At 36.4% G+C, this 22717-nt stretch overlaps 1 long non-coding RNA gene across 1 annotated transcript in view; it reads left to right on the top strand.

Annotated features, from left to right (window-relative positions):
- Nucleotides 1–470: 470 nt before the first annotated feature.
- LOC144380457 (uncharacterized) overlaps nt 471–22717 on the top strand; it is a 167772-nt gene continuing 145525 nt past the window's right edge. The window contains exon 1 of the long non-coding RNA XR_013444614.1: nt 471–615. This is a non-coding gene — a long non-coding RNA (uncharacterized LOC144380457). The remainder of the gene's footprint in view (nt 616–22717) is intronic.

Here is a 22717-nt window from a genome sequence, read left to right as displayed (position 1 = left end):
TTTCATTTAATCTTCAAAGATAAAAACCAAAAAGAAAGATAAAGCCCAAAACTTATAAAATAATAATTATCAGCATCAATGAGAGTTGAGATTTATTTTGTCTCATAAAAGTTAAGGTTTTCCCAAGGTCAAATAGCTAGTCAATGGCAAAACCAGAATTTGCCTTCTGAGAAATAAGTATCAGAATAAACAATGTGTTCATGCTGGGTTGGGTGATTATGAATTTTCTTTCTAAGTTTTCTATTATGTGGTTAACTAACTTTCAAAACAAAAAGGAGAAAAGAGAGTATCAGCTATAGGTCTAAATAGAACCATCAGCACTGGCAACAGCCACATCATAACAAGTTACCAGATTTGTTCCCAGCTAAAACTAGGGAGAAGGGATCATCACTCCACAGGAAATGAGTTTGTGAGCAGCTGCTCTCTGTTACCATGGCAACCCACAGAGCCTGACTTCCTGAAATGCAGCACCAAATCAAATCTACCAAATCCATGCTGGAGAAACGTCTTCTCTCTCAAATGTCCTTGTAAGAGAATCACGGTCAACAGCCTGTTCTCCCTGGAAGACATGTGCCTCAAACCTCTGATGAAGCTGAGGACAACGAGAAGCATGAGGTGAGACATGCTTATGATTGGGTGAGCTGGTCGATTGTGGGGCTGTGGACCCTTGAACATTATCTTGGCCCAGCCCTGACCAGCTGTGTGACCTTGAACAAGTCACCTGACTTCTCTGAACCTTGATTTCCTTCCCTGTTACCTGTGGCTCAGTTGTCATGAGAACTCCGGGCCACATGTATGCAAAGTGCTTAGCTCTGTGCCAGGTCCCTAATGACTGCTTAATAAATATGGCTGGTGAATAATTACGGACTTTTATCATTTCTTCAATTCCTTTGATAAACATGTATTGATTGCCAACTCTGTGCCGGGCACTGTTCTAAACACTGGGAATACAGTGGGAAACAAAACAGATAAAAATGATGACGCTTACATGCTGGTAGGGATACAAACAAATAAGATTTTAAAATAATATATGTAGTATATTAAGGGGTGCCTGGGTGGCTCAGTCGGTTGAGCATCTGACTCTTGATCTCAGCTCAGGTCTTGATCTCAGGGTCGTGAGTTCAAGCCCTGTGTTGGAGGTGCAGAGCCTACTTTAAAAAAAGAAAAAAGAAAAAAAAATATGTAGTATATTAAGTAGTGATAAATGCTAAAGAGAAAAAAATTAAAGAGGGGGTACTAAGTGTCAGTATGGAGAGGTGGGTAGCCAGGGAAGGTTTCACTAAGATGGGACTTTTGGTCAAGACATGAAGGAAGCAATGACAGAGCCATGCAGGTATCCGGCAGAACATTTCAGGTAAAGTAAACAGCAAAAGCAAAGGTCCTCAGTGGGGGGCTTGCCCCCCACATTTGAAAAATAGCAAAGAAACTACCTTGTGGAAATCGGACTGAAGGGGACAGGGAAGAAGTGGAGAGCTCTGTTCAGGGACAGGAATTCAGACCAGAGAGGAGCTTGGACCAGGCTGGTGAAGGTGGACATGCTGAGCAGTGCTCAAATGCTGGATATTTTCTGAAGGGTATGCTAATGGAACAGCATAATCAAGAGATACTTAAAGGCCAAGGCTCTATGCTAGTTTGAATCCACTACAAGGCTGGAAATAATGACCCACTCATGGTAGGCACTTCAGAAATACTTAACATTCTCAGAGTCGCAAGATACCTTAAAGCTTGCTAATTAAGACATGTTGTTAACAGCTCTTGATTTTTCTTATAACCACTCTCTGGCTTTAACCAAATTATACTCAACAAATGCCACAGGAAAGCACTACTTCTCAGGGCAATCGATTCTATACTTAAATAGTTCTTACCCTGCATGTAACACGTCTCTCTGTAGCATTAAAAAATAAATACAAATATGATGTGGTCCTTTCACCTTTTCAACTTCCAAGGCTTTTTTTTTGTATTTCTAGTCTGATACCGAACATAGTCTATATCACACCAATTACTATGATCTACCTATAGAAGGAAACTTTAAAGCTTCATTCAAAGCACTGATACAACTAATGAGGGAAGCTCTGAGGACAGAGGACTATGGAAATGCCTCCATGGTGGATTTTTATCACAGCAATGCAAATTCATTTGTCAGCATGGATTTAGTCAAGATAAATCAACCCTACGTTTAGCCAATAGTTTTCCTATTTTCCCCCACTAGGAGGGTTAACAGGACTGTCTAATAGTTTTCAGAAATCCATATATATTACGTATTCTTCATCTACTAGTTATTCTTAAACAAATAAATTTGACTTCTCATAATTTATTTAGTAAACATATGTTGGATTCTAGCGATTAGGGCTAAAAAAAATTTTAGTGAAATATTCTTGCATTAGAGTAATGGGAAAGCAATTTTTCCAACTTTTACAAAGTTATAATCTGCATACACTCAAATTCACCCTTTTTAGTGTGTAGTTCTGTAAGTTTTGACAAACATACACAGTTGTGTAACCAAAAGCAGAGTAAGGTATAGACCAGTTCCATCAACCCCAAAATTCTCTCAAACTCTTTTATATCCAAACTTTCCCAACACCACACCTTTCCTTTGAATTAATCAATTTTTTTTAATGATTCCATTTTACCTCCATTACTGGTTCATTGTTTATATTCTTATTTTTTTAGTGATTATCTTAGACTTTACAATATACACCTGTTATTAATTAGAGTCTACCTTCAAATAATAGTTTATGGCTTCAAGTGCACTATACATGTCTTATTAACAATATATTTTCAACTATATCCTTTATGCTATAGTTGTCATTCAACACTTACATATGCTCCAAACACAATTCATTGCCTCTATTTTTGCTTTAGAAAATCATTTATCTGTTAGAGAAATCAAAATAATAACAAATTTGTTTATATTTAACTTTCACTTATTCCATTTGCAGCACTCCTCATGTCTTTGTTTCTCTTCATATCCAAGTTTCTGTCTGCATCATATTCTTTCTTCCTGAAGAGCTTCTTTTAACGTATTGGGGTTTTTTTGTTTTTTTGTTTTAAGATCTTATTTATTTATTTGTCAGATAGAGAGCGCACAAGCAGGGGAGCTACAGGCAGAGGGAGAAGTAGGCTCCCCGCTGAGCAAATAGCCGGATGCGGGACTCGATCCCAGGACCCTGGGATCATGACCTGAGGTGAAGGCAGACGCTTTAACTGACTGAGCTACCCAGGCGCCCCTGTTCTATTATTTTTGATGTTATTGTGAATGGGATAGCTTTCTTTTTCATAGTTTCATTATCAGTATATGGAAATGCAACTGATTTCTGCATGTTGATTTCATATCCTACAACTTTACTGAAATCGTTGATTAGTTCCAACAGTTTTTTTGGTTGAGTCTTTGGGATTTTCTATATACAAAATCATATCATCTTCAAATAGTGACTTTACTCCTTCCTTTCTGATTTGGATGTCTTTTATTTCTTTGTCTGGCCTAATTGCTCTGGTTAGGACTTCCAGTACTATCTTGAATAAAAGTGGTGAGAGTGGCCGCTCTTGTGTTGTTCCTGATCTTAAAGGAAAAGCCTTCAGCTTTTCTCCATTGAGTATCATGTTAGCTGTGGGTTTGTCATATATGGCCTTTATTATGCTGAGATACGTTCCTTCTTTACACAATCTGTCAAGGATTTTTATCATAAAAATATGCTGTATTTTGTCAAATGCTTTTTCTGTATCTATTGTGATGATCATTTGAGGTTTATGTTTCATTCTATGAATGTGATGTGTTACATTTATTGATTTGCACATGTTGAACTAGTTCTCTATACCAGGCATAAATCCCTTGATCATGGTGTATAATCATTTTGATGTGTTCTCTTTTTTGAAGATTTTATTTATTTATTTGAGAGAGAGACAGAGAGAGAGAGTGCAAGCGGGGTTGGGAGAGAGACAAGCAGACTCTGCGCTGAGCATGGACCCTGACATGGGGCTCGATCTTACCACCCTGAGATCATGACATGAGCTTAAATCAAGAGTTGGACATTTAACCGACTGAGTCAGTCAGGCACCCTCACTGTAATGTGTTCTTGAATGAAGTTTGCTAATACGGTGTTGAGAATTTTTGCATCTATATTCATCATGGATATTGGTCTATAGTTTTCTTGTAGTGTCCTTATCTGGCTTTGGTATCAGGATAATGCTGGCCTTGTAGAATACATCTTGTGTGTTCCTTCTTCAACTTTTTGGGTGATTTTGAGATGGATTGGTGTTACTTTTCTTTAAATGTTTGGTAGCATGCACCAGTGAAGCCATCTGGTCCTGGTCTTTTCTATGTCGGGAGGTTTTTGATTACTGATTCAATCTCTTTGCTTGTTATTGGTCTGTTCAGCTTTTCTTCCTGATTCAGTCTTGGTGGGTTGTATGTTTCTAAGAATTCATTCATATCTTTTAGGTTATCCAATTTGTTGACATATAATTGTTTATAACAGTATCCTATGATCCTTTGTATTTGAGAAGTTATCTTTGTAATATCTCCTCTTTCATTTGATATTATTTATTGGAATGTTCTTTTTTTATTTAGTCTACCTAAAGGTTTGTCAATTTTATCTTTTCAAAAAACCATCTCCTAGTTTTGTTGGTCTTTTCTGTTATTTTTATGTTGTCTATTTCACTTCTTTCCATTCTGATCTTTGTTACGTTGTTCCTTCTGCTAACTTTGGGCTTAGCTGGCTCCTCTTTTTCTAGTTCTTTGAGGTATTATAAGGTTAAGTTGCTTATTTGAGTTTTTTCTATTTTTCTGAATATATGTGTTTATCACTATAAACTTCCCTCTTAGAACTGCCTTTGCAGCATCCCATAAGTTTTGGTGTGTTCTGTTTTCATTTGTATTTGTTTTGAGATTTTTTTTTTTATTCCCCTTTTAATTTCTTCTTTGACCCACTGGTCGTTCAGGAATGTGTTGTTTAGTTTCCACATACTTGTATTTTTTCTAGCTTTCCTCTTGTTGATTTCTAGTTCCACAGTATTGTGGTCAGAAAAAATACTTGGTATGATTTCTACCTTCTTTAATTTGCTAAGACTTGTTTTGGGGGCCTGTCATATGATCTATCCTGGAAAATGTTTCATGTTTACTTGAGAAGAATGTGTATTCTGCTGCTCTTAGATGGAGTGTTCTAGAAATACCTGTTAGGTCTATTTGGTCTAATGTATGGTTCAAATCCAACATTACCTTGTTGATTTTCTGTCTGGATGATATATCCATTGATGAAAAGGGTATTGAAGTCCCCTACTATTATTGTACTGTTACCTATTTCTCCCTTTAGATATGTTAGTATTTGCTTAACATATTTAGGTGCATATATATGTTACGTATAGTATGTAATATAATAAGTCATATATATTAAAATAATTCCCATCCTCTTGAGTGTGGGTGAGACCTGTGAATATGATGGGATATGACTGCTGTTATTAGGTTAAATTATATGGAGAGAGAAAAGATATTTTATAAATGTAATCAAGTCCTTAATAAGTTGATTTTAAATTAATAAATAAGGAGATTACTCTGGGTTGGCCTGACTTAATCATGTAAGACCATTTAAATAGGGTCTATAGATCAGATACAGAAGAAGCTAGAGAAATTAAAAGTAGCGGACATGCTGTACTGTTGGCCTTGAAGAAGCAAACTGCCATTTTGTGGAAAGGGTCACAGGGCAGGGAATGGTAGCTGGCCTCTGAGACCTGAGGATCTCAGTCCAACAACCACACAGAACTAAATTCTGCCAACAACTGTTGAGCTTGGAAGAGGACTCTGAGCCTCAGATGAAATCATAAGTCATAACTCAGGATGGTATACTGATTTCAGCCTGGTGAGACCCTGATCAGGGAACACAATTAACCTGACCCACAGGAAACTGTGATATAACATATTTATGTTGTTTTCAGACTCTAAGTTTGTGGTAACTTATTATGTAAAGCAATATAAAACCAATGTACACTCCCAGACTGATTTAATTAATATGGAATGAAGCATGGGAATTGTGTTTATTAAAAGTTCCCATGTTATTCCAGTGTGCAGCCAAGGTCAAGATCACTGGCCTAGAATTTCTTTTACACACTTCCTTTTGAATCATGGAGAAGAAGAGTTATTTTTCTCATATCATGTCCCTTGCAGCTTAAATTTTTAAATAAACTCTACCTTATGGTACAACTGCTATCACTGTGGTTTATCATTTGAAACAGCAACTTTTCAATGCCTCTTCAATTTCTGACAGATAGAATGATACTTAAGGGCATCAGTCTTATTTTAAGAAAAAATGTAATAGGTACATTCATGTGTCAGTAATTGCTTTCCAGTATTGAGAGAGAGAGAGAGAATGTCAAAAGAGATCTCAGCTAAGTCACCCAGATGGTTTTCCATAAGGATTTTCTTCATGCCTATATAATAGAAAAAAATTTCATAGGGCTCTTTTACACATAGAATGGCAACATCAATGCTAACTGCTTATGAAACACCTTTTAAAAAACTTCTTTCCAACATTCAAATAAACGAAGTGCGGATAGATTTTTTGCATTAAAATGTAAAACTCTATAGGACATGATTGATCCTAAATTTCAAATTTGTTCTTCTGACAGTCCCCATGGAGATTTAGCAACAGAATGTCTTACTTCTCCATGACCATCAGAGTTCTTAAAATTACATCCTGACTAGGCTATAACATCACTCCTCCAAATAACATACAACAGTGGTTCTCAGAGTTTGTTCCTGTGATCAGCAACATCAGCATCACCTACAAACTTGCTAGAAATACAAAATCTGCAACTCTAGCTTTGACCTACTGAATCAGAAACTCTGGGGTTGGGGAAGGCCACAGTGTGTGTCATAACAAGGCCTCCAGGTGATTCTGATGCATGTAAAAGCTTGAGGAAAAAATAACACATAAGACAAAGACATTGACATATATTTATACTCTCACCACAGAAAACTTTTTGCCTTGATTAGGCTATAAATAAAATTTTGGAAATTGTTCTCTCTACTGCTGTTCCTAAACTAGGATTCAACAGACTTGTAAAGAAAACCCCTAAAGGAGCCAGGACCACAAAACCATTGCATGATGCTTTTAATATTTTCTGACTTCTGTTATTTTCTTTGCTTCTTGTTCGTTTTATAAGTAAGTAGCCAAGGTCACACACCATGCTTTTTCTTTATCTCAACTTATAATAATGTCAGCCTTGATACAAATATCTACATGAAATTCTAAAGAAATCTACCAAGGTAAAAAAGAAGACAGACTCCCAACAGCTTGCTGTCTTCTGGGAGTTCATTGGTTCTCTTTCTGTCAACAACAACTCTTAATTTCATATTCCAAATTTGTTACTCTTCCTTGTCCCTGAGAGAAATTTCAAGGGAAGCTTAATGCTTAAATCTGGTGAATAATTTCCCATCTTCATGCTACTCAGGTTTCTTTTTTTTTTTTTTACTTCTGTTTCATGCATCTCACATCACCTCATTTCTTTGTGATTTTCCTTACGATTGACCTCCTGTTCCTTTTCATGACAAGAAGTCTCCCTCATCTTCCCAGGATTCCCTCTTATAGACAGTCTACTGAATACATGTGCAGAATCATTAAATGTCCCTACCTCAGCCCAAGTTTCTTAGAAAACAGAGCCTGTAGCAAAGATTAATACTAATATTTTACTGGTGGGGTGTTTGGAGAACATGTGAAATTCCAGGGGAGAGATAAGTCATAAGAACTGAAGTAAGAAAAAAAAAAAAAAAAACAAATACAATATAGAACATTATCAAACTGGCCACAGCTTCATAAGAAAGTGTGGCCATTTGGGGCGCCTGGGTAGCTCAGTCGGTTGAGTGTCCGACTCTTGGTTTTGGCCCAGGTCATGATCTCAGGGTCATGAGATCGAGCCCCACGTTGGGCTCCGTGCTCAGAGGAGAGTCCGTTTGAAGATTCTTTCCCTCTCCCTCTGCCCCTCTCCTCCTCGCACACATGTGCACTCTCTCTCTCTCTAAAATAAATAATCTTTGGGGCGCCTGGGTGGCTCAGTCGTTAAGCGTCTGCCTTCGACTCAGGTCATGATCCCAGGGTCCTGGGATCAAGCCCCACATCGGGCTCCCTGCTCAGCGGGGAGCCTGCTTCTCCCTCTCCCACTCCTCCTGCTTGTGTTCCCTCTCTCGCTGTCTCTCTCTCTGTGTCAAATAAATAAATAAAATCTTTAAAAAAAATAAAATAATCTTAAAAAAAAGAAAGAAAGAAAGAAAATGTAGCCATTAGATCAATCACATGGACCATCCTCTGAGAGGCTATATGGAGCCATTGCACCTCAGAAAATATGTGGGAAGAAGAAAAGGAGTGGGATTTACCTAAGAAAATCCTTCTGCTTACTATATCACCTAAGGAGTGGGATTTACCTAAGTCACCTTCTGCTTACTGGTTACTGAGCTTCTCCAGGAAACCACTAGGTCAGTTGAATTCCCCATTCATGATTACAAGACATCATCTACAGCCAGAAGGGGTGGAAGTAGCAATAGCTTCTATGGGTTGTAGGACTGGGGTGTCTGAGCTGTGGCAGCTTCTTCTCTGAGCCATGTGGAAGCCTTTTGTTACCCTGGGAAGCTGAGACAGACAGCAGTTTGAGGACATGTGTTCATAATAGTGATGGATGAGGATCTCCATTAGTAGGTGGTCAAGTCTTTAGGTGGTGGGGGTAAGAGAGTGGCTTATAATGCCAAGAGGATCTGAGGAGATGCATAAACTGGGTCAACCAATTTAACACCTCCAGTACACACCCTGAGAGTGGAAGCGAAAATCCAATCTTTGTCACTTGTCATCTCCTTAACAGTTAAAAAGACTTTTATGACTATTGGTGTACCTGGTCCTGAGGCTGTAATAGACACTCATCTTCTTCACCAGCATTCTGGATTACTGTCACCCTCTGCAAGTACTTAGTCTCATTTGGGTTGCTTGCCTGGTAGGGTGAGCCAAAAATTCATCCCCAAGGGTTAAACCCTTAGTAGTCCTGCCCTCAGTGAGCTGGTGTTGCTAAAATTTCCAATTTATATTAACCTCTTCATGTGGAAACATCAAGAGATGCCCTAGGGACACTTCTGAATGTGAAATATACTTCTCTCAATTCCCATTGTTCCGTAGCACCCTTGCTCCTCATAGTGTTTCCCCTCTGGAAACCATGGCCTCTAACTAATCAGAGCCTAAAATTGTGAGTCAGGAATCATAAATTGCACAACTGGATCAGTCAGATGTTGAGATAGACCTATCCTCTATTCCACTTTTATTTCCAAACCGCTGTGTTCTAGCTATTAGGGATACAATACCATATAATGATATGTATGTTCAGGCATATACTGCCCGGTATGGTACTGCTATCCACCTGTCTGGTGACTTAGAAGCCTGCCAATTTTGAGTGACATCCAATGCAAGAGAAGGCTCTGACTAGATGCAGAGTGTAATACAAGCTAGCCTACCATTTTGGAAATACAACTTAGCATATTCATTTGTGCTGAAGGTTTCAGCATGTCAAGGATACTCTCTGCAGAATCTCTGGAAGGCCTTGATAGGAGAATCACACAGTGAACCCCTATTTCTAGGGAAAAGCCATCCTCTATACCTGTGCTATCTAATAGGGAAACCACAGGTCACCCATGGATACTTAAATTTAAATAAATTAAAATTAAAAAACTAAAAATTCAATTCCTCAGTCTCACTACCCACATTTTGAATACTCAATAACCACATGCGACTAATGGCTACCATATTGAGTGGTGTAGACAGAGAGTATTTCCATTATTACAGAAAGTTCTATTGGACAGCCCTGCTCTACACAATAAAAAATTATTCTCCTTTAAGAAAGATGTTACTGATATGCTGAAAAATTGACCATGGACATCAAGTTACCGTGCAATGAGAGCTGCTTATCATGAACTTGGTGTTTTCAAATCCACTGGATTGTAAATTGGGGCTGGGTAAAAAACAGTGGGAGGCTTTTCAGTAGGTTCAGGGAAAAAAAATGTTTAAGAGACAAAAAGCTTACAGATACAAAAATATAGAATACTAACAATAGAAAGGATCTTTGAGAACTCCTTAGTTAATTTTATATGTAACTTGCAGAGCTCTTCATAGTCTACAAAAATTAAGAGGGAAAGAAAATCCATGTACAAAGCCAACTAATATTTTAATGTGACTAACTCAAGGTCATCCCCTAGTCCTCCTTCTATTAAAGCACCTGGCTGCATTTAAAAGTGCAGAATGTGCATCAGAATCTAAATAGCTCCATTTCACAAAATTGGTTACTGGGAGGACAGCATTCACGATTCAATTTAACAAACTCCAGTACCTCTAAGAATGTTACCAAGAAAGTTTCTAATGAGGTAACAAAGCATAAAATTTATATCAAAACTATGTTTTCAAGTTTACTGGAACTGTACAAAGTAGTTTCTTTTCATTATTTTTACTTTTTGTTGTATCAAAGGTATTTCTAATACACATAATTGTTTGTGCTTTCTTCCTCTTTCTTGATTAAATTACCTCAGATTATTTTTCCCCATCACTAAATTTTACAAAGAACCAAAATTTTGATTTATTAATTTCATCTCCCGTTTCTGTTCTCATTAATTTTGCTCTTATATTAGTTCCCTACTGGTGCTTTCTTGTGATTTACTTTGTAATACCTTATCTAACCTTTTGATTTGGCAATTAAATTAATTTATTTTATTCTTTTATTTTTATTGATGTAAATGTTTAGGGCTTTGGAATTTCCTCTGATCACTGCTTTTTTTTTTAATGAGATATAACATTTTGTAAGTTTAAGATATACAACATGCTGATTTGATACACTTATATATTACAAAATGATTACCACTGTAGAGTTAGCTAACACCTCGATCACCTCACATAATTACCATTTCTTTTTTGTGTTGAGAGAATTTAAGATCTACTCTTAGCAACTTGCAGGTATAGAACAGAGTATTATTAACTATAATTATCATGTTGTATGTTAGATCGCCAAAATGTATTCATCTTATAACTGGAAGTTCATATTCTTTGACCAGCCTCTCCCCATTTCCCCCACTTCTCAGCCCCTAGTAACCACCATTCTATTACCTGTTTCTTCAAACAGCTTTTTTAGATTTCACATATAAGTGGTATCATACAGTATTTGTCTTTCTTTATCTGACTTATTTAGCATAATGCCCTCAAGGTCCATCCACATTGTCACAAACAGCAGGATTTCCATCTTTCTCATGGTTGAATTTCATATATATATAATCACATTTTCTTTATCCATTCATACGTGGGTGGACATGTAAGTTGTTTACATGTCTTAGCTATTGTGAATAATGCTGCAACGAAAATAGGAATGCAGATATCTCTTCAAAATAGTGATTTCAATTCCTTTGGATATGTACCCAAAAGCAGGATTGCTGGATCATATGATAGTTCTATTTTTAACTTGTTAACTTCCATGCTGTTTTCCATAGTGGCCGCACCAATTTGCATTGCCACCCACAATGCACGAGGAAGGGGTCCCTTTTCTCCACATCCTTGCCAACACGTTATCTTTTGTGTTTTTGATGATAGCCATTCTAACAGTACCTGCTAGACATCTGAGTATCTTCTTTAGAAAAATATCTATTCAAGTACCTTTTCAAGTACCTGCTAGACATCTGAATATCTTCTTTAGAAAAATATCTATTCAGTTCCTCTGCCCATTTTTTAATTGATTTGTTTGGTTTTTTTTTCCTTTCTCTCTCTCTCTTTTTTTTTTCTATTAAGTTATATGGGTCCTTTATATATTTTGGATATTAACCCCTTGTCAGGTATATGATTTGCAAATATTTTCTTCTACTCCATAGGTTGCCTTTTCGGGGCACCTGGGTGGCTCAGTCGGTTAAGCGTCTGCCTTCAGCTCAGGTCATGATCTCAGGGTCCCGGGACCGAGCCCCACACATCAGGCTCCTTGCTCAGTAGGGAGTCTGCCTCTCTTTCTCTGCTCCTCACCCTGCTTGTGTGCACTCTCTCAAATAAATAAATAAAATATTTTTAAAAAAAAGGTTGCCTTTTCATTTTGTTGACTGTTTATTTTGTTATGTAGAAGCTTTTCAGTATGATTTTTTGGGGGGGGCTATGACACTAAAAGCATAAGCAACAAAAGGAAAAGTTAATATGTAGAACTACTATGTATTTTTTATATGTAACCATCATTACTGATGACTCTCTATATCTTTTTTTTTAGAAATTCTGTAATTTCTCTTTGTATATTCCCTTTAATCCAAAAGCTTTTCAATAGCATATGTTTTCCAACTGAGGTAAACCTTTCTTGTTTTGTTTTTTTAAATTGTTTTGCTTTATGGTTTCTATTTTGATTTCTGTTTGCTGGCACTGGAATCAGCGAATTTTTATTTATTTATTTATTTATTTTAATATTTTGGGTTTTTTTTGACAGAGAGAGACACAGCGAGAGAGGGAACACAAGCAGGGGGAATGGGAGAGGGAGAGAGAGAAGCAGGCTTCCCGCTGAGCAGGGAGCCTGATGCGGGGCTCGATCCCAGGACCCTGGGATCATGACCTGAGCCGAAGGCAAACACTTAACGACTGAGCCACCCAGGCACCCCGAGAATGTTGTTTTAATAGCTTTACTTCATAGAATTGATCATTGCTTTCTTGTGCTCTACTAGGCATTCTGTATTTGTGAATGTAATGAAGAAAATGGTAGGGACGCCTGGGTGGCTCAGTCAGTTAGGCGTCCACCTTCGGCTCAGGTCATGGTCCTAGGGTTCTGGGATCGAGCTCCGCATCAGGCTCCTTGCTCCGTGGGGAGCCTGCTTCTCCCTCTGCCTGCCACTCCCCCTGCTTGTGCTCTCTCTGACAAAATCTTTAAAAAAAAGGTATAGTGTCTATTATTAGGGTGTACAGTTCAATATATAACCAAAATATCTACCTTACTAATTATGTTGTTTATGTGCTTATATGCTTACTTTTTCTCCTACTTCACATTTTTTGTATGAAGAGTGGTATATTAAGATCTTCTGTTAATATTGTATTTATATCCATTTTTCCATGCATCTCCTGTACATCTGTTTTATATAAGTGTTTACTGTGTCATTTAGTGCATAGATATTCATAATTGATATAGCGTTATTAAATAAAACTTTTAGCATTATAGAGTGTCCTTTTTTATTTAAAGTTAATTCATTTTTTACTTAAACTTTCCTGTGTCTGTGACCAAGATAACAATTTCTGCTTTTATATTGTCTCCATTTACCTAGCAAAACTTGGTTCATCTCTTTATTTTTAATGCTTCTGAATCACTGCATTTTAGGTGTGTCTCTTGTTTTGTCTCTTGGATCTTTCTTTAGGCACTAACTGGAAAATATTTTCCTTTTTAGTCAATTTAAACTCATTACATGTATTGATATGATGCATGTGGTGGGTCTGAATTCTACCATATCTTTTGTTTTCATTATTGTGTTTTATGTTATATACTGCTTCTATTCGGTGTTTCTTATTGACTCATTTCAAACAACATTGCTTTTGGCATTTAAAAAAGTATTTCTTTTGGTATTAAGGAAGGATTTTTACTAATAAAAGTAAATACCATTGTATTAATACATTTTTAAATGCCCTTAATCCCTCTTTTTTTATTAAATGTTTACTAATATTTCAGTTTTAAATTGTTTGACTCCTGCCTTTTAACCTACAACAGTCGATCTTATTCTGTTTCCCCTTTTTCTATCCTGTCTACTCCCATATTTCAGTTGAATTTCTTTTCTATTTTTAAAAACATGTTTAAATACTATCCTTCTACACAGCTACTAACCTTTTAGTCCTTAGATCTACAATTAAATATATGTGATTCTCACCATATGTCTTTTGCAAAAGTTTCCTCAGTTATGTCTTGGTTGGCTGAATTTTATCCTCTAGTACATTCTTTATTAAGAGCTTTTGAGTACAAAATTCTCTGTGTTCCTACATATTCAGAATTAACTTCTTACAGGATTTTTACTCAACAGAAAGCTTGACTCTATGTAAAATTCTTAGTTTGTATTTTCATTACTTAAGCTTTTGAAAATGTCATTTCACTATTGCCTTCATTTGTATGTTATTTGTGAGAATTTTAACACCAAGCGAATTGTCTTTTCTTTGAAACTTTCTTCATTTTCTGCCTGAAGGCCCAGGGAATTTTTTATTTATCTTTAAAACTGAATAGTTGTATTAGGATATTTCTCTTGACTTGATCATTCCAGTTCAATTTTACCCATTTCACTACACTCAGAACTTTTTTTTTTTTTTTGCGAGGGTGGGGTGGGGTGGGAAGGAGATTGGGATTGTTATCTTAAATACTAGTTCCATTCTACTGTATTGGATTTCTTCTTAGGAACCCAATTATAATATTTTAGAGCTTCTATTTCTGTACCTCATTTCTATCATTTTCACTCTGATACCTTTTACTTGTTTCTTCCTTCTAATTTATTTTACTGGATTTTTTCCTGGTTTATATCAATACCTTTTATTTAATTTTCATTTAAACCTATTATTCCTTGCATAATTTAATATTCCTATCTAATGTAATTTTATCTTTTACTTCTATATCTTTCTTTAGTTCAAACAACTCTTCTTTTATCCTTGTTTGATTTTCTTTTTCTGTAACTAGATTTTGTATTTCTGACTCAAGATCTCCTAATATTTGCATAGGATACTTAATTCAATTTAGAGAGCCAGGCTACAGTTTTCTTAAACTTCATGAGTTTCTATTTTGGGGGGCAGGGGTTTTTATCAGTGGAAATGCCTTGTGTTGAATTTTCTGTTTCTTACTATATTTTTGATGTGTGATTTTTCTTTTCCATTTCTATTCATTTCATGGACACAATGATTTTAGACTGTCCTTTTTGTGCAGTTATTTTTTTTATGAATGACATTGTTAGGTCAGTTGATATGTCTTGTTTCCCTTTTTTTCTGCAGGATTTTTAACTTTCTGCTGTTATTGCCTACTTGCCCTTCATGAAGACATCTTCAAGGGCCAGCACTTTCTCTATGTATCTATTCTTCTCCAAAGCAATGCTTCTCTGAAGCTTCTACTTCTAATTCCACTTGAATTCAAACCCCTTCCCTGTAGCCAATTCTGTAGAGCACCAAATCCCCATCCATGTTTAGTATTTTGTCATTTGGTATTAAATTTTCTCTTTTGGGGGGTGATTTTATCTATGCTTTGCTTTATGATTTTTCCATAGAGTTCCTTAAATATCCCTCTCCCTAATCTCCATACCACAGCCTTGCAGTGATTAGTAATGGAAACTCTGTTGGAAGTTGTTTTATTATTCAACCTAGAGGTAGTTCATAATGCATGGTATGCTTTGTCTTCTAACAGTGATGAAGGTATGCATTATGTAAAGTCTTATTTGTTCTCCCTGATGATGTTATATATATATTTGGGGTTTTTTTGTGTGTGTGGAGAATATGTGGGGAGAATCAACACCATATGACTGTCATCTGAATATTTTTCTATTGACTCACAAAAACCTGATTTCAAAACCAAACTCTCTATACTCCAAATCTGCTCCTCATACAATATACACCATTTCCATAAATGGATCTCTATTCTTCAAGTTATTCAGGGCAAAAAGATATAGAGAAATTTTTGACCACTTTTCTCTCAAAACTAACCCGTAAAATCAAACTCACAGAATATATACCAAATCCAACTACACTATTTTTTTTTGCCAAATCCACTATATCACCTCAATCCAAGCCACCATCATGTGTTATCCAAATGTCAGCAGTAGCTTATAACTCCCATTTTCTGCTCTTGCTTCCCCCAAATATGGTTACCAAATAGTTGTCAAATAAGGCCTTATTAAATGTTCACTAGAACTTAGAATAAATAACTCAGAATAAAATTTAAATCACCTGTTCTGCTCAATACAGATCCATTCCCTATTAATCTCCCATAGTTTTTGACCACCCTCTCCCTTGCCCATGTGCTCCAGCCATACAGGTCTTAGCACTATACATATAATGGAATGTTTTCCAGCCTTTAAAAAGAAGGAAATTCTGTAATATGCAACAACATGATGGACCTTGAGGACATTATGCTAAGTGAAATAGGCCTGATTCAAAAAGATAATACTGCATAATTCTACTCACATGAGTTATCTAAGATAGTCAAATTCACAACATCAAAAATAGGAATGGTGGTTACCAGGGGCTGGGGCAGGAGGAAATGTAGAGTTATTAATCAATAAGCATAAAGTTTAAGTTAAATAAGATAAATCAGCTATAGAAATGTATTGTACCCTAAAGCTTTGTTAGGAGGATAGATCTCACATTAAATGTTCTTACAACAATAAAATAAAAATTAAAAAATAGAAGATGCATATTACTAAAATCAAGAATGAAACAAGGGAAATCACTATGGACCCTGCTAACACCAAAACAGAATAAAAGAATACCATGAACCCTACACACATAAATTTGACAGTTTAGATGAAGGAGACCAATTACTCAAAATGTATAAACTACCATACCACACTCGATCTAAAAATAGGTAGTTTGAATAGCTCTATAATTACTCTGGAAATTCAATTTTTAATTTTAAAAACTCCCTCAAAAAAACCTTTCAGATCTGGATGGTTTCACTGGAGAACTCGACCAAATGTTTAAAGAAAAATTAATAACAATTACACCTCATTTTTTAAGCCAGTAGTACCCTAATATCAAAAATAGATGAAAAACAAAAAAGGAAAAATATAGACCAGTATTCAACATAAATAGAGACAAAAAAGATTATTAGCAAAATGTTAGCAAATAGAATTTGGCAATATATAAAAAATAATTTTAGAGCATGGCCAATTTGTGTTTATTCCAGAAATGCAAGGCTGTATTAATATTCAAAAATCAATCAATATAATCCATCATATTAATAGGGAAAAGAAGAAAAATCACATGATTTTTGTAATGCAGAAAAAAAAGTGGTAACATTCAACACCCACGTAGATTAAAAATTCTTAGAAAACTAGGAATAGAGGGGAACTTCCTCAACTTGATAAAGAGTACCTACAAAATCAATTACAGCTAACAGACCTATTGATTTCACTTAGGGCAGGAGGTAATCAAGACAATTTGTGAACAGGTTTGAGAACTGTGTACCCTAGAACTGTGATTCTAGCAAACATAGAATTTTTGATGTGAGAGAAACTATTGGGGGATTATTAAATCTGATTCATTTTTACAGGCTACACTGAAGATACAATTCAAAAATTTCAAAATTAATACAGTTCAGCAAAATTATCTCCAGTGTCACTTCCCAATCCCTTTAAAGTCTTTCCCAGAATTAACTTCCATAAGCTTTATAAATGATAAGAGAGGGGCACCTGGGTGGCTGAGTCGGTTAAGTGTCTGACTTGGTTTTGGCTCAGGTTGTAATCTCAGGGTTGTGGATTCAAGCCCTGTGTCAGGCTCCACAATGGGAGTGGAGCCTGCTTAAAATCTCTCTCTCTCTCTCTCCCTCTCTCCTTCTTCCCCTCCCCCCACCTTCTCTCTCATCCTTTCTAAAAAAAAAAAAATTTATAAATATAAGAGAGGTAGCATTCTTTTCATAACACACTTAACTGCTCTCCATTTTTAAAGCAATGCTACAATAAAATTCATGTTTTTAGTAGCCAAATTATTAGTGAAACTATTGTAAAAATGTGTGTGAATTTTAAGTCTTCAAATTGCAGAGAAATTATATTTATACATTTATTAGATATCAAATTTCCATCTGTTTTATCTGAAGTGAGCTTTCTAATATCACTACTAAGATTCATTTCTTGGGGGGGAAAAAAAAACTATTTTTCTCAAAGTTCTAACCCTGGTGGAAAATCAACTTACAAAGACAATAACGACAATGTTGGGAACGTTTCTCATCTGGGAAACCCAGTCGGCGAAAAAACCATCCTACTGGCTATTGGCAGGTTGAGTTAAGCAGTGGACTGTGATATAGAATAACAACCTTCTACTATGCACTAAGCATGTGGCTGAGTAATTGCCACACACTGGAAATTCCCAGTGACTCTGAGATGTCAGATAAACTTAACAAGCAGCGAATGTCCTAAATGGGTATGTATCTGTTGTACAGTATAGAAATGCCAATACATTTCGCACAAGATTGTAACTGACCTTCATTTCCAATCTGTGTGGTATTTGCCACAGAGAAATCCAACTGGCACATTTAATGGTCTTGCAGAAGACAGGCTTTCAAAGATTTCTGTCATGATATCTAGATAGTTCTGGGTGGGAAATGGGAGTTTTTGGGCTCTCAACTCACTTTTGTTTGTGCCCCATAGCCGATGCTGATAGATAAAGGACTTGTATTTAAAATACGCAAATAACACTTAAAACTCAACAGTAAGGAAACAACCCAATTAATTATTTAATGCAATTACAAATGGTATTTTTATTTTAATGTAGGATTGTTCATTACTGTTATAAAGAAATGCAATTGATGTTTATATATTGCTTTTGTACTTTGTCTCCTGGCCAAACTCACTTAATAGTTTTATTTTTTTTATATACATTACTTAGGATTTTCTACATAGATGATTAATGTCATCTGCAAATAAAGAAGTTTTACTTCTTTTTCTGTCTGAATGCTTCTTACTTCTTTTTCTTGCCCCACTGCATTGGCTAAAAGCTATAGTACAATGCTGATTATAAGTGGTGAAGGTGGAGATCCTTGCCTTGTTAGCTGTAGCTTTTTTTGGAGATGATCCTTATGGGATTGAAAAAGTTCCCTTCAGTTTTACTCATCACCGGCTACTATAACAAAGTATCATAAACTGGGTGGCTTATAAACAACAGAAATTTATTTCTCACAGTTCTGGAGGCTGGAGTCTGAGATCCGAGTGACAGCATGAGGTGCTAGTGAGACTCCTTCCAGGCTGCAGACTGCTTGCTGTGTCCTCACATAAAACAAAGAAGGCTAGGGGCGCCTGGGTGGCTCAGTCGGTTAAGCGTCTGCCTTCGGCTCACGTCACAATCCCAGGGTCCTGGGATCGAGCCCTGCATGGGGCCCCACATCAGGCTCCCTGCTCACTGGGGAGTCTGCTTCTCCCTCTCCCTCCTCCTGCTTGTGCTCTCTCTCTACTCTGTCAAATAAATAAAATCTATTTTAAAAAAAAAAAACAACAACAAAGAAGGCAAGAGAACTCTCTGGGGTCCCTTTTATGAGGGCAGTAATCCCATTCATGAGGGTTCCACATTCATGACCTAATCACTTCCCAATGGTCCCACTTCCTAACACCATCACATTGAGGGTTAGGATTTCAACATATGAATTTTGGGGGACACATTCAGTCCATTGCACCTTCCATTTCTAGTTTTCTATGAGTTTTCATCAGGAATTGATGTTGGATTTTTTCAAATGCTTTTTCTTCATCTACTGAGATGATAATATGTTCACTTTTATTTTTAGTCTATTAATATGGTCAACTACATTGACTAATTCTTAAAGTTTGAATCTGCCTTGCAGTCCTGGGATGAACACCAAATTGTTGTGCTGTATTACCATTTTTAGATATTGGTGGATTTGATTTTCAAAATTTTGAGTGATACTGGCTTGTGGTTTTCTTTATCTGCAATGTCTTTGTCTGGTTTTGGTATGAATAATGTTGGCCTCATAAAATGACTTATGACATAGTCACTTGTCTTCTATTTTTTTCAAAGAACTCATATAGAATCGGTACAGTTTCTTCCTGAGACATTTGCTGAAATTCACCACTGAAGTCATTTGCTCCTGCAATTCAATTTGTGAGAAGGACTTTACCTACAAATTCTATTTCATAGAGTGCTATTCGATAGGTGTATTTCTTGAGTTGCCTTTGATAGTTTGTGTCTTTCAGGGAATTTGCCCATTGTCTATTAAGGTTGTCAAATTCACTGGCATAAAGTCAGAGAAAAACAAATACCATATGATTTCACTCATATGTGGAACTTAAGAAACAAAACAAATGAACGAAGAAAAAAAAGAGACAAACTGAAAAACAGACTCTTTAACTATAGGGACCAACAGGGAGTTAGGTGGGAAAATGGATAAATAGGTGAAGGGGATTAAGAGTACACTTATCATGATGAGCACTGAGTAATGTAAAGAATTGCTGAATCACTACATTGTACACTTGAAACTAATACAACACTGTATGTTACCTATACTGGAATTAAAATTAAAAAATAAAATGGTAAAACTTTCATACTTACTAAAAAATTTATTGACATAAGGTTGTTCTTAATATTCATGTATTACTATTTTGATAATTATTGAATAGACAGTGATGTTAGCTACCTAATTCCTGACATTAGCAATTTATGCCTTCACTTGTCTTTTTTTTTTTTTTTTTTGATCACTCTGGCTAAAGACATCAATTTTATTCATCTCAAAGAATCAGCTTTTACTTTCACCGATTTTCTCTGTATATTTTCTATTACATGTTTAATTTCTTTGCACTATGATCCTAGGGATTTCCTTTCTTCTAATTACTTTGAGATGTTTTGTTACTTATTTTCTAATTTTTAAGTTGGAAGATGAGTCACTGATTTGAGACCTTTATTCTCTCAAAAGCTAGGCATTTAACGTTATAAACTTCCCTCTAACTACTGCTTTAGCTTCTTGGATGTGTGGGCTTATAATTTTCATCAAATTTACAAAAATTTAGGGGCACCTGGCTGGCTCAGTCAGTACAGCATGCGACTGTTGATCTCAGGGTCATGAGTTCAAGCCTCATGTTAGGCATAGAGATTACTTTTTAAAAATTTACAAAAATTAAACTTCTTAAAAATATTCCACTACTCACTGATGATCTGTTAAATTTTTTCCAGTCTTTCTTTTTTCTCCTGTATTCTAGGATACTTTCCACTGTTATGTCATCAGGTTCACTAATAGTTTCTTCTGCAATGTCTAATGTGTTATTATTCTCATCTAGTGTATTTTGCATCTTATACATAGTCATCTTTATGTCTAGATGTTCAATTGGGGTCTTTTATAATCTTCGATGTCTCCACTTAAGATGTTCAATCTTTCCTCTGGCTTCTTGGCTATATGGAATGCAATTATAATAATTGTTATAGGGCCGCCTGGGTGGCTCAGTTAAGCGTCCCACTCTTGGTTTGGCTGAGGTCATGATCTCATGGGTCGTGGGATCAAGTCCCACATCTCACTCCGTGCTCAGCAGGGAGTCTGCTTGAGATTCTCTCCCTCTGTCCCTTCCCCGAGTCATGCACGCACATGCATACGCTCTCTCTCTCTCAAATAAATAAATTTGCAACGATGTGGGTGGAACTAGAGGGTATTATGCTAAGTGAAATAAGTCTGTCAGAGAAAGACAAATACTATATGATTTCACTCATATGTGGAATTTAAGAAACAAAACAGATGAACAAAGGGGGAAGGGAAGGAAAAATAAAATAAGATGAAAATTGAGAGGGAGGCAAACCATAAGAGACGCTGAACTCTAGGAAACAAACTGAGGGTTGCTGGAGGGGTGGTGGGCGGGGGGAAGGGATAATTGGGTGATGGGCATTAAGGAGGGCACTTGATGTAATGAGTACCGGGTGTTATATGCAACTGATGAATCACTAAACTCCACCTCTGAAACTAATTAAAAAAAACCTTAGGCCTTGATTTTAAGGTTTGTTGAAATGGAGCAGATGATTGTTTACTCTATGGCTAATTTTTAACCACAACTAGGGTTAAAATACTTTTCATTACTCTATTCTACGCCCCCCGAGTTATGAGGTTGTCCACTGTAGCTGATGCAAATGGAAATTCTTGTTAGTCATTTGTGAGCCCCAGGGATTGCTACCCCTAATAACTTTAGGTAATTCTCTCTCTAGCCTTAAGGAGTTACCTCACATGTGTCTGCTAATCAGTATTCACCTGATTATTTAATGGGGACTCTCAGCAGATCACCAGAAATCTCACTCTGTGCAATACTCTCCTCTCTAGTACTCTATCCTATGAACTCCAGCTGTTTTGGCCTCCTTTGTCTTCCAGCTATGTCTCTTTAATTTAGAGTTATGATGGCCTCCATATTACTTCCTGAGTATGCCTTTCCCAAAAATTGTAGCATGATTTATCCACTTAGTTGGTTAAATTATTGCCCCAAGGGTTTGTAAGCCTACTATTCCTTCTCTCTAATGTTGGTTCAGAGAACAGATTTCATGGGAAACCAACTACATAATGTGTCCAAACAAAGCAACCCACTATTATTGCCCAATGATAAGAACAAGACAGGAAAGTCTGGGGCCATGCCATTACCACTCTTCAATTTAATTTCCTTCACTGATACCCATCCAAAGTTGGAAAGCTGCATGATTTTATGCTGTACATTTCTAGAATGGAAAGAGGTGATGTTCTCTGGCTAGTTTGGGCTCTCTGGCTAAGAGCATAGAAGACCAAAAAGTGATAGCAAAGCCATATGGTTAATGGACATTAGAAACCTATTGGGATTTTCCATTCAGTAAGTGGGATTTACTCAACATCCTTCATCAATGCACTAGCTGCTGAGGTTCACAAGAACCCCATGGAGAACATTCTGTCAAAGCTGACACTTTGGAGAGTGTGACTTCAAACAGATGGGATTGGTGCTGGGCTCATATGTTGGCTATTACATTTCCTGGTTTTAACTATATCACTGAACATATTAGGTGAATGGGCTAAAGCTGTACAGAGA

The sequence above is a fragment of the Halichoerus grypus genome, chromosome X (genome assembly GCF_964656455.1).
Source record: "Halichoerus grypus chromosome X, mHalGry1.hap1.1, whole genome shotgun sequence".
Lineage (NCBI taxonomy): Eukaryota > Metazoa > Chordata > Mammalia > Carnivora > Phocidae > Halichoerus > Halichoerus grypus.
Note: the sequence above shows the minus strand (reverse complement) of the source record. Positions and strands in the feature narration are given on the sequence as shown.